Here is a 13,158-nt window from a genome sequence, read left to right as displayed (position 1 = left end):
GCTGTGGCTTTCTGCAGTGTGCAGACCGACAAGGAGGGCAGGGGTGAAGACTGGGTGAAAGATGATGTGGAGGACGATGAGGTCTTTGACCCCACATGGAATCAAGGTCATGCGAGTGACCTGTGTAGTTCAGAGGAAGAGGCGGTGGTCACACAGAGCCACCAGCACAGCAGAAGAGGGAGCAGGGTGCAAAAGCGGAGCGGCCGTCCCCTAGACAGTACGCCTGCTACTGCCCAATGCAGCAAGGTACCGAGCACACCAAAGCCAGCTCCAAGGAGTTCCCTGGCGTGGCAGTTCTTCAGACAATGTGCTGATGAGAAGACATGAGTGGTTTGCACGCTGTGCATCCAGAGTCTGAAGCGAGGCATAAACGTTCTCAACCTGAGCACAACCTGCATGACCAGGCATCGAAGTGCAGTGGAGTAGACATCTCAAAAACAAAGAAAGGTCTCTGGCTCCTCCTGCTTCCTCTTCTGCTGCAGCCTCTGCCTCTTCATCCACCTCTGGAGTGACAGTGGCACCTGCCACCCTGCAAACAGAGGATCTACCAGAAACACCACCAGCTAGGTCACCAAGAATCTTGACAATGTCCCACAGAAGCGTTCAGCTTTCCATCTCTCAAACACTGGAGCGGAAGAGGAAGCACTCCCCTACTCATCCGCATTTAACTTGTGTGATTGGCCAGTGCAGCATGTGATCCAGCCTCTATATAAACTGGAGTAACGTAGCTCTGCACGTCACTCTGCTCTGATTAGTGTAGGGATAGAATGCTGCTGCTGTGAGGGAGAGAATAGGAAAGAATCTTTAATCTGAAATGCTTGTTAACTCAGCGATCTACATAGATTTTGTTTTGTGGGTGCAGTGCACAATCTGTTTACCCTGCCCTGAGCCCAGTGACACAACAGAAAAATAACTTTTATCCGTCTGTTAGTTAGGTGGGCGGAGGTGCAGCATTTGCCATTGTTAAATACAAGCTTAAAATACTGCAATAATTTTCTGGGTTGAAAAAAAGCACCCATTTGTGGCAATTCCCTCCTTTTGGGGCCTATGCAGCATATGTCAGTGTGAAATTTAAGCTTGAAATACTGAGATAATTTTCTGAGCATTAAAAAACACCCTTTTTGGGCAAAATTCAACATTTTACATTTTTACACTGCATCTGTCAGTGTGAAATACAAGCGTTAGATACTAACGTTAGATACAAGCGTTAGATACAAGCGTTAGTCATATTCTGTTATAAAAAATCCTAATTTTGCAGCGTTTGCTGTATCTGTCATTGTTAAATGCAAGCTTGAAATACAGCAATAATTTTCTGGGTTTAAAAAAGCACCCATTTTTGGCAATACTCTACATCTGGGGCGTATGCAGCATTTGTCAGTGTGAAATTTAAGCTTGGAATACTGCAATAATTTTCTGGGTTTTTAAAAATACCCTTTTTGGGCAAAATACTAAAATTGTAGCCTTTGCTGCATCTGTCAGTGTGAAATAAACGCGTTAGATACTGCTGTCATCTTCTGTTAAAAAAACCCACCCATTTTGGGCAAAATCCTAATTTTGCAGCGTTTGCTGTATCTGTCATTGTTAAATACAAGCTTGAAATACAGCAATAATTTTCTAGGTTTAAAAAGCACCCATTTTTGGCAATACCCTACATCCGGGGCATATGCAGGATTTGTCAGTGTGAAATTTAAGCTTGAAATACTGCAATAATTTTCTGGGTTTTAAAAACACCCTTTTTGGGCAAAATACTAAATTTGCAGCCTTGTCTGCATCTGTCAGTGTGAAATACATGTGTTAGATACTGCTGTTATAATCAATCAGTTATTTAAAAAAACACCCATTTTGGGCAAAATACTAAATTTGCAGCCTTTGCTGCATCTGTCAGTGTGAAATACACGCGTCTGTCACGGAAGGTGTTACAGAAAACTAGAAGACACAAATGAAGATCCAACTGACTTGATCCAAAACTAAGGAACCAAAGGGTAAGCCCTGTAACAGCCCTAGCTTGCTCCCTTACTGCTCAGCCTATGCAAAAATCTCTATGGTAGATAATTGCATACCCTCGTTCCTCGACTGTATGACACCTGAACACCCTAAAATAGTGAGGGGACACGACCACCGTCTCCCTACACTTAATATGGAGGGAGTCAGGGTCACCCAGGATCAAGCAAACAGGAAAATACAAATAAATGAACAGACTTATCTGTAGAAGCATCAGTTGTAGCATCCAGCATGCACACACTCCAGGAAGTTGTATAAACCGCAAAGTGATGCAGTATGGGAGGGGATTTAAAGGGATGCAATCAGTGCAACTAGATGACAGCTGAGAGAGGGAAACGAGATGACAAAACAAAAGCAAAACAAAAGAACCTCAAGCAGGAGGTTCTGAAGAACGTCTGTCAGAGCTTCTCAGATGTCTGGCTGTGACAGCGTCAGATACTGCTGTTATCTTCTGTTATTAAAAAAACACCCATTTTGGGCAAAATACAAAATTTGCAGCCTTTGCTGCATCTGTCAGTGTGAAATACACGCGTTAGATACTGCTGTTATATTCCATTATAAAAAATAAAAAAACATTTTGGGCAAAATTCTAAATTTGTAACCTTTACTGCATCTGTCAGTATGAAACTCACACATTAGATACTGCTGTTATATTCTGTTATTAAACAGCCATTTTGAGAAAAATACTAAATTTGCAGCTTTGCTGCATCTGTCAGTGTGAAATACACACGTTAAATACTGCTGTTATCTTCTGTTATTAAAATAAAACACCCATTTTGGGCAAAATACAAAATTTGCAGCTTTGCTGCATCTGTCAGTGTGAAATACACACGTTAAATACTGCTGTTATCTTCTGTTATTAAAATAAAACACCAATTTTGGGCAAAATACTAAATTTGCAGCCTTTGCTGCATCTGTCAGTGTGAAATACACGCGTTAGATACTGTTGTTATATTCTGTTATTTTTTTTAAAAAGCACCCATTTTGGGAAAAATTCTAAATTTGAAGCCTTTGCTGCATCTGTCAGTGTGGAACTCACACATTAGATACTGCTGTTATATTCTGTTATTAAAAAACACCCATTTTGGGCAAGATCCTAAATTTGCAGAAAATGAAGAGAGCATCGAATAAGGGATGTGGCCCCAGTCGTGGTCCTGTTGGTGGAGCTCATGTTGCAGGGAGAGGACATGGTCGATCTGTGCCAGCTACACGCACAAGTGAAACACCTTCCTCAGGTACGAGTAGGCGACAGAACCTTCAGCGTTATTTGGTCGGGCCTAATGTGGCTCTACGAAAGGTGAGGCCAGAACAAGTACAGGCGATAGTAGATTGGATTGCTGGCAGTGCCTCCAGTTCCTTCACATTGTCTCCCACCCAGTCTCCTGCTGAAAAATCAGAGTTAGCACCTGCAGCCGATGTCCATCAGTTTTTCACCTCAGCCAAGCAGTCTGAGCCCCAAGTCATGCAGCAGTCTCCTCTGCTTTTTGATGACTCTGCTAACAGGGTTTTCCAGGGCCATCCACATAGCCCTGCCCCAGAAGTGGAAGAGATTGAGTGCACCAACTCCCAACAACTTATGTTTCAAGATGAGTACATAGGAGGACAACAACGGCACGTCTCGGATGATGACGAAAAATAGGTGTCAACTGCTGTGGCTTTCTGCAGTGTGCAGACCGACAAGGAGGGCAGGGGTGAAGACTGGGTGAAAGATGATGTGGAGGACGATGAGGTCTTTGACCCCACATGGAATCAAGGTCATGCGAGTGACCTGTGTAGTTCAGAGGAAGAGGCGGTGGTCACACAGAGCCACCAGCACAGCAGAAGAGGGAGCAGGGTGCAAAAGCGGAGCGGCCGTCCCCTAGACAGTACGCCTGCTACTGCCCAACGAAGCAAGAGACCGAGCACACCAAAGCCAGCTCCAAGGAGTTCCCTGGCTTGGCAGTTCTTCAGACAACGTGCTGATGAGAAGACATGAGCACAACCTGAAGCGAGTCATAAACGTTCTCAACCTGAGCACAACCTGCATGACCAGGCATCGAAGTGCAGTGGAGTAGACATCTCAAAAACAAAGAAAGGTCTCTGGCTCCTCCTGCTTCCTCTTCTGCTGCAGCCTCTGCCTCTTCATCCGCTTCTGGAGTGACAGTGGCACCTGCCACCCCGCAAACAGAGGATCTGTCAGCAACACCACCAGCTAGGTCACCAATAATCTCCACAATGTCCCACGGAAGCGTTCAGCTTTCCATCTCCCAAACACTGGAGCAGAAGAGGACGTACTCCCCTATGCCACCCACGATCCCTGGCCCTGAATGCCAGCATTTCAAAATTTCTGGCCTTTAAAATGCTGTCATTCTGTCTGGTGGAGACAGCCACCGCTACTTTTCCAGGCAAGCCATCCCTTCTCTGCACAACCAAGTGGGGGACAAAATCAGGTGTGCACTGCGCAACGCCATCTGTGGCAAGGTCCACCTAACTTCGGATACGTGGACCAGAAAACACAATTAGGGACATTATTAGAGTTGAGCGGAAACCTGGATGTTCGGGTTCCGAACTTGACCCCGAACCAGAACCCCATTGAAGTCAATGGGGACCCGAACTTTTGAGCACTAAAATGGCTGTAAAAATGCCATGGAAAGGGCTAGAGGGCTGCAAATGGCGTCAAAATGTAGTTAAGAGCATGGCAAGTGCTCTGCAAACAAATGTGGATAGGGAAATGACTTAAAAATAACAAAATACGTAAAAAAAAATCTTGATCTAGGAGGACCAGGTCCATGTGGAGTAGAAGGTTGAGGAGGCAGTGGATGTGGCGGTGTAGGTGGAAGCGGCGGTGGAGGAGGAGGAAGTAGTCTACACTGCTTATTTTTTTCATTTTTAAAATTAGGGTACACCCCAAAGCAATGGGAAATATAACCTGTGATAGCTCCCTCCAGTCATGCTAAGCACACTTTCAGACAATACACTGTCTGCAGGGCAGGCCAGCACCTTCAAGGGGCACGGGGCAAGCTCAGGCTATGTGCCCAATTTGGAGACCCAGAAGTTGCAGGGGCTGACCCCTGTCTGTCAGTTTATGTAGGCTTGTGCACACTTACTGCCCCACCATGTCGCAGGTCCCCGTGATGTTCACTACCCAATTTGATATCTGCTCTATCAACTTTCAATGTTCTTTTATGCGCCTACCATGGTGATCACGGGTGGCGGGGAATCAGGGTTCCAGGCTAGAGAGGGAGTGTGAGAAAGAGAGACCACATCCAAGGGAGGATTCATTTTTTCAAATTTAAAATTAGAGTTGAAATATGGGAGAAATTATTAAAGCATAAACTTTTCAAAGTTTAAGCAATGAATGAAAGGATGTGGTACGCATTAATTACTGAATAATTTATTTAATGCATAGCAGGTGTTTATTCACATGAATAAAATTGTCTAATGTCAACCCAAGAATGTAACAGAAAAATTATTGAAATTTATTAAGCTGTCAACTAGGTAGAGGAGGGGTATATTACACCCAAAAATTGGTGAATTTCACCAAAAATCTAACTGACAATTTTTGTTTTGTTTAACCTGTCTACTAGGTATAGCAGTGGTAATATACACCCAAAGATTTGTTTATTTCGCCAGAAAATGTAACTTACATTTATTTTATTTTATTTTTACCGGTCCACTAGGTATAGCAGTGGTACTATACACACCAAAATTGGTGAATTTCACCCTAAAATGTAAATGACAATTTATTTATTTTTTAACCGGCCTACTAGGTATAGCAGTGGTTCTATACATCCAAAAATTGGTTAATTTCACCCGAAAAAGTAAATGGCAATTATTATTTTTTGTTTAACCTGTCTACTAGGCATAGCAGTGGTACTATACACCCCAAAATTTGTTTATTTCACCAGAAAATGTAACTTACAATTATATTTTTTATTTTTTAACGGTCCACTAGGTATAGCAGTTGTACTGTACACACCAATTTCACCCTAAAATGTAAATGACAAAGTAGTGAAATGATCTAAAATTAAACACGTACAAAAAAAAAATGGATTTATGCGGTGGAGTTCCATATGGAGTAGGAGTTTGAGGAATCGGTGGAAGTAGCGGAGTAGGTGGAAGCGGTGGTGGAGGAGTACGAGATAGCCAACACAGGTTTTTGGTTTTAATTTTGTAAAATTAAGGTACACTCCAAAAGAGTGTGAAATATCCAAAATACAAACATGAGCAATTGCGCTGCAGTATAACAATGGCTGCTTAGTGCCGGTATACATGTCTATTCTGCACAAGGTATGGACAAGTCCTGAGGGATCCATGCCTGGTTCATTTTAATGAACGTGAGCTTGTCCACATTGGCTGTGGACAGGCGGCTGCGCTTGTCTGTGATGACGCCTCCTGCCGTGCTACACACACGTTCAGATAATACACTGGCTGCAGGGGAGGCCAGCACCTCCAAGGCGTAAAGAGCAAACTCAGGCCATGTGCCCAATTTGAAGACCCATATGTTGAAGGGGGCAGACCAGTCATTCAGTACGTTTAGGCGTGTGCACCCATACTGCTCCACCATGTTGGTGAAATGCTGCCTCCTGCTAAGACGTTCCATATTAGCTGGTGGTGCTGGTTGTTGTGGTGTGCTGACAAAGCTTTTCCACATTTCGGCCATGCTAACCCTGCCTTCTGAGGTGCTGGTGTAACATCCCAGAGTTATGTTACTAAACTCTTTTCCCCCGCTACTATTTGTTGGTAACATGTGCCTTGTCATCTAATATGAATTTATTTGATATTTCTCACAAATGTGCATTTTCTAAGCCTGTTACATGTATTTGCTGTAATTTCCATGTACACCAGCAGGTGGCAGCAATGTGTTAGCAGGGCCTTAGTTCAGTTTAGCATATCTAAACTGGAATAGTACATTCCAGTTTAGGTCCCCCTCTGTGAGCAGAAGTGGGCTGGCCCATGTCCTGCCTCATGGGGAGGAAAGTAAGTTACAGTTAGTGTGCCAGCCACCAGCTAGGGGAAGGCTGTGCTGGTAGGAGCTCCCAGTTCTAGGGATCCCAAACCAGGAACTCGTCTCGGCTGAGACCAAAGATCTTCATGCCCAGTCTGAGCCTTCAGCCTCAGCTGGTTGACAAGCAAGCAGCATCTCCAGAACTCCAGGATGAACCATTCCCTGTGAGCATAACTGTGAGTACCATCCAGAGACCAGGAGAAGCCAAATTCCTCCTCAGCTAGTCAGTCCCATACACAGCAGAAGGTAGACAGAGCAGAAGATATAGATTCCTGCCATATTCTCCGGGCACATGATAGGAGCAGAAGAGATATTGATCCCTGCCACATACATTGCCAATACCTGCTGGGACTCAAGAATATTGCTGTATCTCATATGGATTAAAGCTGCAACCAATAAAGACAAATTCAATTATATCCCAAGTCTGGATCTCATTCATTGGTACCAAGTTCCTCAATTACTCCTACTAGCAACACACTCATTTATTGCAAGTGAGCCAGGATCCAGGAGTCCAGCCGTACCAAGGTAGGAGACACCGTTACTACTGCTACACAGAGACATTCCCCCACTCTAGCATTCCTCACCTGGTACATGAGTTGCAACACCTTAAAGGGCCCTGAGACTTTACCCTGCGCACGCTGCAATCGGTGTCAAACAAAAACTCTTAACTATCATTTACACCTGACCCAGTCAGTGCATATTATTGCGCCAGTGTGCATAATCCCAATCCGGCTTACTGCATATATTTGCATCACAAACAAAAACTACAGGGAGTCCAGAATTTTTAGGCAAGTTGTATTTTTGAGGATTAATTTTATTATTGAACAACAGCCATGTTCTCAATGAACCCAAAAAACTCATTAATATCAAAGCTGAATATTTTTGGAAGTAGTTTTTAGTTTGTTTTTAGTTTTAGCTATTTTAGGGGGATATCTGTGTGTGCAGGTGACTATTACTGTACATAATTATTAGGCAACTTAACAAAAAACAAATATATACCCATTTCAATTATTTATTTTTACCAGTGAAACCAATATAACATCTCAACATTCACAAATATACATTTCTGACATTCAAAAACAAAACAAAAACAAATCAGTGACCAATATAGCCACCGTTCTTTGCAAGGACACTCAAAAGCCTGCCATCCATGGATTCTGTCAGTGTTTTGATCTGTTCACCATCAACATTGCGTGCAGCAGCAACCACAGCCTCCCAGACACTGTTCAGAGAGGTGTACTGTTTTCCCTCCTTGTAAATCTCACATTTGATGATGGACCACAGGTTCTCAATGGGGTTCAGATCAGGTGAACAAGGAGGCCATGTCATTAGATTTTCTTCTTTTATACCCTTTCTTGCCAGCCACGTTGTGGAGTACTTGGACGCGTGTGATGGAGCATTGTCCTGCATGAAAATCATGTTTTTCTTACCTTGCAGACTTCTTCCTGTACCACTGCTTGAAGAAGGTGTCTTCCAGAAACTGGCAGTAGGACTGGGAGTTGAGCTTGACTCCATCCTCAACCCAAAAAGGCCCCGCAAGCTCATCTTTGATGATACCAGCCCAAACCAGTACTCCACCTCCACCTTGCTGGCGTCTGAGTCGGACTAGAGCTCTCTGCCCTTTACCAATCCAGCCATCTGGCCCATCAAGACTCACTCTCATTTCATCAGTCCATAAAACCTTAGAAAAATCAGTCTTGAGATATTTCTTGGCCCAGTCTTGACGTTTCAGCTTGTGTGTCTTGTTCAGTGGTGGTCGTCTTTCAGCCTTTCTTACCTTGGCCATGTCTCTGAGTATTGCACACCTTGTGCTTTTGGGCACTCCAGTGATGTTGCAGCTTTGAAATATGGCCAAACTGGTGGCAAGTGGCATCTTGGCAGCTGCACGCTTGACTTTTCTCAGTTCATGGGCAGTTATTTTGCTCCTTGGTTTTTCCACACGCTTCTTGCGACCCTGTTGACTATTTTGAATGAAACACTTGATTGTTCGATGATCACGCTTCAGAAGCTTTGCAATTTTAAGAGTGTTGCATCCCTCTGCAAGATATCTCACTATTTTTGACTTTTCTGAGCCTGTCAAGTCCTTCTTTTGACCCATTTTGCCAAAGGAAAGGAAGTTGCCTAATAATTATGCACACCTGATATAGGGTGTTGATGTCATTAGACCACACCCCTTCTCATTACAGAGATGCACATCACCTAATATGCTTAATTGGTAGTAGGCTATCGAGCCTATACAGCTTGGAGTAAGACAACATGCATAAAGAGGATGATGTGGTCAAAATACTCATTTGCCTAATAATTCTGCACGTAGTGTATAGACTTCTATACCCATATCCGGACCCACTGCATATTTTGGCGTCCACGTAATCGTACCACGGTCCTGCTCATTGCATTTTTGGCGTCACTGGAACAGAATCGAGCTGTGTGCCAACAGGATCGAGCTGTGTGCCAACAAAACCGGATCCAATTATGTGCTACAACAGAACCGGATCCAATTGTGTGCTCAACTGGATCAAATTGCATGTTTTACAGTACTGCAAGATCTACAGATTGTGCCAAAACCCTGAAAATTTACTTTATTGCTTTCATTGCGGGACCAGAAAACGCTGCATTGTGCACGTCAGCACTGCAAGGGTTAATCAGCCATTTTTCCCTCATGGCGCAATGTCCTCATGGGTTTTAAGAGCGTGAAAATGATGACTACGCCCCCCTAGAAGCGGGAAATCTAAAGCCTGCTTACCAAGAACTTTGCAATGCGAGCCAAGGGAGTGCAGACTCAGCCCTCTGGGCTCCACCCTCATGTCCTGCACTGATTGTGACACAGGAGACAAGGAAGATGGCACAGCCCCTAAAGCCAAAGTGGAACCAGATGGCGATACCACTGGATCCAGTCAGCAACCCAATCTACTATCGCCTTTACTTGTTCAGGCCTCACCATTCGTAGAGCAGCATTAGGCCCCACCAAATACCGCTGCAGGTTTTGTCGCCTACTCCACCTGAGGAAGGGGTTTCACTTGTGCATGTAGCTGGCACAGATCGACCACGTACTCTCCCTGCAACAGGAGCTCCACCAGCCGCACCACGACCTGGGCCACGTCCCTTATTTGACACTCTCCTCATATTTTTCAAATTTAGGATCTTGCCCTAAATGGGTGTTTAATTAATAGTAGAATAGAATGACAGTATGTAAAGGGTGTATCTCGCACGGCTTGAACCAGACTAGGCCTTGATAAAAGATTTTTTTGCCCAAAATGGCTGTATTTCAAATGGCTGTATTTCAAATCCCTGAATCAAACCCCTGTATGTAGAGGGAGTATCTCACACGGTCTGAACCAGTGTAGGCCTGAAGTAAATATATCTTGCCCAAAATGGCTGTATTTCAAATGGCTGTATTTCAAATCCATGAATCAAACCCCTGTATGTAGAGGTAGTATCTCACAGGGCCTGAACCAGTGTAGGCCTGAAGTAAACTTTGCACAAAATGGCTGTATTTCAAATGGCTATATTTCAAATCCCTGAATCAAACCCCTGTATGTAAAGGGTGTATCTCACACGGCCTGGACCAGTGTAGGCCTGAATTCAATATTGGTGCACCAAATGGTGGTATTTAAAATCTCTGAATATAACCCAAATGTATTAAGGGTGTATCTCCCAATGACAACTGCATCAAAGGCTGCCAATTTTTTTTGTGCCCAAACGAGTGTTTGTTTAACAACTGAATTTGACAGCAGTATATAAGCCTGTAATTTCACACATGCTGATGCTGCAAGGCCTGAAAATAGTGTTTTTTGTCAAAAAAGTGTGTTTTTAAAGCCCCTGAAAATGATGGGTGTATTTCTAGCTTAAATTGCACACTGACTAAGGCCTCATGCACACGACCGTTCTGTGCATCCGTGGCCGTTGTGCCATTTTCCGTTTTTTTCGCAGACCCATTGACTTTCAATGGGTCAGTGGAAAAATCGGAAAATGCACCGTTTTGCAGCCGAGACCGTGATCCGTGTATCCTGTCCATCCAAAAAATATGACCTGTCCTATTTTTTTTGATGGACAACGGTTCATGGAACCATTCATGTTAATGGATCCGTGAAAGAACACGGATGCACACAAGATTGGCATCCGTGTCTGCGATCTGTGGCCGTAGGTTGCTTTCATACAGACGGATCCGAAGATTCGTCTACATAAAAGCTTTTTCAGATCTAAGTTTTAACTTCGTGAAAACTCATATCCGACAGTATATTCTAACACAGAGGCGTTCCCATGGTGATGGGGACGCTTCTAGTTAGAATACACTACAAACTCTGTACAAGACTGCCCCCTGCTGCCTGGCAGCACCCGATCTCTTACAGGGGGCCGTGATCAGCACAATTAACCCCTTCAGGTGCGGCACCTTAAGGGGTTAATTGTACTATCATATCCCCCTGTAAGAGATCCCCCCCTCCCCAGTTTGAATATCATTGGTGGCCAGTGCGGCCCCCCACCCGGCCACCCCCTTCCTCCCTCTATTGTAATAATTCGTTGGTGGCACAGTGTGCACCCCCCATCGGCCCCCCTCCCTCTATAGCATTAACAACATTGGTGGCCAGTGTGCGTCCTCCCATCTCCCCTCCCCGTGTTCTTCTTTGTCCAGATGAGCTTTTGCAAAGGCCAAGAGATCTTTTGTGTGCCTTATCTGGAGAAGTGAAACCCAGCAGTGTGCAGTGTCCGTTGGATTGTCTGCCTTGAAACATTGCCACCAGCAGAGCCCAGATTCACTAGGATGGACTTGGTGACAATCCTTGGATTCTTTTTCACCTCTCTAACTATCCTACTGGAAAGGACAGGTGTCACTTTTGGCTTCTGACCACATCCTCTGAGATTTTCCACAGTGCGGAACATCTTATATTTTTTGCTCAAATGTAAATAAAAGCTGAGAAATGTTTTTTTTCCCACAATAATGCCTCTTGTACATCGTCTTATTATCTTTTGGGAGACACCTATGTCATTTCCCGTAAAAAAAAAATACTTGCTGGTTGAATAAAAGTAACTTTAAGTCAAAATTTGCCAGGGGTATGAATTATGGGCAGCACTGTATATATTAAACTTGAATCTAACACTTGCAGTTCTGGAAAATACAGTTTTTTGAAGAAAAAAAATATAGTGTGTTTTTAAAACCTCAGAAAATTATGGGTGTATTTCTACCTTAAATTGCACACTGACTAATACAGATGTTGTAGATTGCCAAAAAAGTCAGAATATGAAAGCTGTATACAGTCATGTGAAAAAATTAGGACACCCTTTGAAAGCATGTGGTTTTTTGTAACATTTTTAATAAAAGGTTATTTCATCTCCGTTTCAACAATACAGAGAGATTAAAGTAATCCAACTAAACAAAGAAAACTGAAGAAAAGTCTTTTCAAGATCTTCTGTAAATGTCATTCTACAAAAATGCCTATTCTAACTGAGGAAAAAGATAGGACACCCTCACATGTATTCCCTCTTAAATTGGCTCAGATCTCACACAGGTATATCACACCAGGTGCACATAATTAGTAGATCGTTACTCTGCATGTTGAATGAGGCTTGCCCTATTTAAACCTCAGACATTTAGTTTGGTGTGCTCCTGACTGTTGAAGTGAGAGTGAGCACCATGGTGAGAGCAAAAGAGCTGTCAGAGGACTTCAGAAAAAAGATTGTAGCAGCCTATGAGTCTGGGAAGGGATTTAAAAAGATCTCAAAAGATTTTGAAATCAGCCATTCCACTGTCCGGAAGATAGTCTACAAGTGGAGGGCTTTCAAAACAACTGCCAACATGCCCAGGACTGGTCGCCCCAGCAAGTTCACCCCAAGAGCAGACCGCAAGATGCTAAAAGAGGTCTCCAAAAACCCTAAAGTGTCATCTCGAGAACTACAGCAGGCTCTGGCTACTGTTGATGTAGAAGTACATGCCTCTACAATCAGAAAGAGACTGTACAAGTTTAACTTGCATGGGAGGTGTGCAAGGAGGAAACCTTTGCTTTCCAAGAGAAACATCGAGGCCAGACTGACATTTGCCAGAGATAAAGTTGACAAAGACCAGGACTTCTGGAATAATGTTCTTTGGACAGATGAGTCCAAAATTGAATTATTTGGACACAACAGCAGAGGACATGTTTGGCGTAAACCAAACACAGCATTCCAAGAAAAGAACC

This window comes from Bufo gargarizans, chromosome 10 (assembly GCF_014858855.1).
Source record: "Bufo gargarizans isolate SCDJY-AF-19 chromosome 10, ASM1485885v1, whole genome shotgun sequence".
Lineage (NCBI taxonomy): Eukaryota > Metazoa > Chordata > Amphibia > Anura > Bufonidae > Bufo > Bufo gargarizans.
This window is presented reverse-complemented; position numbering follows the sequence as displayed.